The following is a 3,899-nucleotide window of genomic DNA, read 5'->3' as shown; positions in this document are numbered from 1 at the left end:
GACTTAGAGGAGGACTAACTGTACTGTACATGCTATCGACTTAGAGGAGGACTAACTGTACTGTACATGCTATCGACTTAGAGGAGGACTAACTGTACTGTACATGCTATCGACTTAGAGGAGGACTAACTGTACTGTACATGCTATCGACTCAGAGGACTAACTGTACTGTACATTCTATCGACTTAGAGGAGGACTAACTGTACTGTACATGCTATCGACTTAGAGGAGGACTAACTGTGCTGTACATGCTATCGACTTGGAGGACTAACTGTACTGTACATGCTATCGACTCAGAGGACTAACTGTACTGTACATGCTATCGACTTAGAGGAGGACTAACCAATCGCTCCTGTGACAAAGAGCAGATGTCGAAGATTCAGTCTTGGATTCATTTTTCTTTTTTTTTTTAAGTCATATCTTGTGATTTTATACTACAATATGTCTTGCTGCAATAACCTTAAACATTATTGAATGAACTCAATCTTCAATGGGCTGAATGTTTTGGTGTCAAGAAATTTATTTTTGTAATAAAGCGGATCAAAAGTTCAAAAATGCTTTTACAGGCCCCACATCAGATGATAAACGATAAGACAGGCCCCACATCAGATGATAAACAGTAAGACAGGCCCCACATCAGATGTTAAACGGTAAGACAGGCCTCACATCAGATGATAAACGGTAAGACAGGCCCCACATCAGATGATAAACGGTAAGACAGGCCCCACCCCACATCAGATGTTAAACGGTAAGACAGGCCTCACATCAGATGTTAAACGGTAAGACAGGCCCCACATCAGATGTTAAACGGTAAGACAGGCCCCACCCCACATCAGATGTTAAACGCTAAGACAGGCCTCGCATCAGATGTTAAACGGTAAGACAGGCCCCACATCAGATGAATATGAACAGAGCTCCTTTTTATGGAGCCCAGAATAACTCCACACTGTCCTTAGACACGCCATTAGTTTGTATAGTAGTCAGAAAGCCATGCTGACTGCCGGGCGGCGAGCCATGCTGACTGCCGGGCGGCGAGCCATGCTCTATAACTATAACGTGACAAAGGAGAACGACATTCATTCATTATTTTTCTTAATCGCCAATGAATCAGAAGTGTTCGTTCTCTCTCTGTCTCTCTCTCTCTCACTCACTCACTCACTGTCTGTCTGTCTGTCTGTCTGTCTGTCTGTCTGTCTGTCTGTCTGTCTGTCTGTCTGTCTGTCTGTCTGTCTGTCTGTCTCTGTCTCTGTCTCTGTCTCTGTCTCTGTCTCTCTCTGTCTCTGTCTCTGTCGCTGTCTCTCTCTCTCTCTGTCTCTCTCTCTCTCTGTCTCTCTCTCTCTGTATCTCTCTCTCTGTCTCTCTCTCTCTCTCTCGCTCTCTGTCTCTCTCTCTCTCTGTCTCTCTCTCTCTCTCTCTCGCTCTCTGTCTCTCTCTCTCTCTCTGTCTCTATGTCTCTCTCTATCCTCAAAGGAAAGGTAAAAAGCAGATTGATTGTATCCGGTGCAGAAACAACCTTCCAATCACAATCTTCAAATATCCTGGTTGTATCCCAGATGGTTCTCTCTCCCCTTCATAGTAGACTACTTTGACCTAAAAGTAGAGCACGATATAGGGAATAGAGTTGCGTTTGGGATGCAGCCACTGGCCACACATGATAGAGTTGAGTTGGGGCTGGTCCAGATCTAAAAATCCAATAGGATGGGATTTTAGGATTTCAGAGGCTCGGTGTCCAGACGGGTCAGTATTTGAGCTTTGTGATATCCTACCTACAGCACCACCGAAATGCCAATTTCTTTTCCCTGGTTGCACACTTACTGAGAATTCTAAAATGATGCAGAGAATTCAGCGACGATAGAGAATTCTAAAATGATGCAGAGAATTCAGCAGCGATAAAGAATTCTAAAACGATGCAGAGAATTCAGCGGCGATAGAGAATTCTAAAACGATGCAGAGAATTCAGCAGCGATAGAGAATTCTAAAATGATGCAGAGAATTCAGCGGCGATAGAGAATTCTAAAATGATGCAGAGAATTCAGCGGCGATAGAGAATTCTAAAATGATGCAGAGAATTCAGCAGCGATAGAGAATTCTAAAATGATAGAGAATTCATGATGCAGATAGAGAATTCTAAAATGATGCAGAGAATTGATGCAGAGAATTCTAAAATGATGCAGAGAATTCAGCGGCGATAGAGAATTCTAAAATGATGCAGAGAATTCAGCTAAAATGATGCGATAGAGAATTCTAAAATGATGCAGAGAATTCAGCAGCGATAGAGAATTCTAAAATGATGCAGAGAATTCAGCGGCGATAGAGAATTCTAAAATGATGCAGAGAATTCAGCGGCGATAGAGAATTCTAAAATGATGCAGAGAATTCAGCGGCGATAGAGAATTCCAGTCCTTTATGGCAGCTCTTTAATGACTCTCTGAGCATCCCGCCTGTTGGCCGAGCCCAGCTAATTGGAAAGCCATCCATGGTAACTGCATGCGGGTTGCTGGAGGGAAGAACATAATTAGACAAACTGGAGATATAGAGAAGTTTCACAGATAGGTGACATGTGGTTGGCAGGGCTACCTATTGAGGAGGGATGGATGGAGAAGGATGGAGAAGGATGGAGGGAGGGAGGGAGGGAGGGGGAGGGAGGGAGGGAGGGAGGGAGGGAGGGAGGGAGGGAGGGGGAGGGAGGGAGGGAGGGAGGGAGGGAGGAGGGAGGGAGGGAGGGAGGGAAAGTGGAAGAGGGATGAAGGGATGTGGTGTGGCAGTAATAGACTCTCATATGCCTGCTAAAACTGTCCACCTGTCATTCTGTCTGTCTGTCTGCCTACTGGGTTATTCTGTTATGGCCCAAATAGCACCCTATTCCCAATATAGTGTACTGCTTTTACCTAGAGCCCTATGGGTAGTGCACTACATAAGGAATAGGATGCCTTTTGGGACGCAGACTTGGTAGTATGTATATAAAACAGAGCATTGCCCCTACCGAATAGGTAATAGGGTTACTATACACTTACTGTCGCATTTAGATATATTCATATATATGCAGTGCATTCAGAAAGTATTCAGACCCCTTGACTTTTTCCACATTGTGTTACATTACAGCCTTATTCTAAAATTGATTTAAAAAATCATTATCCCATCTACACACAATACCCCATAATGACAAACCAAAAACAGGCTTTTAGACATTTTTGCAAATTTGCTAAAAACAAAAAACAGAAATACCTTATTTACTTAAGTATTCAGTCATTGAAAATTTAAAACAGTAATACCTTATTTAGATAAGTATTCAGATCCTTTGCTATGAGACTCAAAATTGAGCTCAGGTGCTTCCTGTTTCCATTGATCATTGAGATGTTTCTACAACTTGATTAGAATCCAGCTGTGGTAAATTCAATTGATTGGAAATGATTTGGAAAGTAACACACCTGTCTATATAAAGGTCTGACAGTGCATGTCTGAACAAAAACCAAAACATGAGGTAGGAAAGGAATAGTCCATAGAGAACACAGCAGACTCTTAGATGAAAGACATTTGGAACCACCATCTTCCTAGAGCCACTCCTCAGTTAAATAAACATTTCATTGTGAAAGGCACCTAAAGGACCCTCAGACCGTAAGAAACAAGATTCTCTGGTCTGATGAAACCAAGATTGAACTCTTAGGCCTGAATACTAAGCATCACATCTGGAGGAAACCTGGCACCATCCCTACAGTGAAGCATGGTGGTGGCAGCATCATGTTGTGGGGGATCTCAGGATCAAGGGAAATATGAACAGAGCAAAGTACAGAGTAATCTTTGATGAAAACCTGCTCTAGATCACTCAGGACAGACTGGAGCGAAGGTTCACCAATGACCCTAAGCACACAGCCAAAACAAAGCATGAGTGGCTTTGGGAC

This window comes from Oncorhynchus keta, chromosome 30 (genome assembly GCF_023373465.1).
Source record: "Oncorhynchus keta strain PuntledgeMale-10-30-2019 chromosome 30, Oket_V2, whole genome shotgun sequence".
Taxonomy (NCBI): Eukaryota; Metazoa; Chordata; class Actinopteri; order Salmoniformes; family Salmonidae; genus Oncorhynchus; species Oncorhynchus keta.
The sequence above is the reverse complement of the archived record's forward strand: the minus strand, read 5'-3'. Positions refer to the sequence as shown.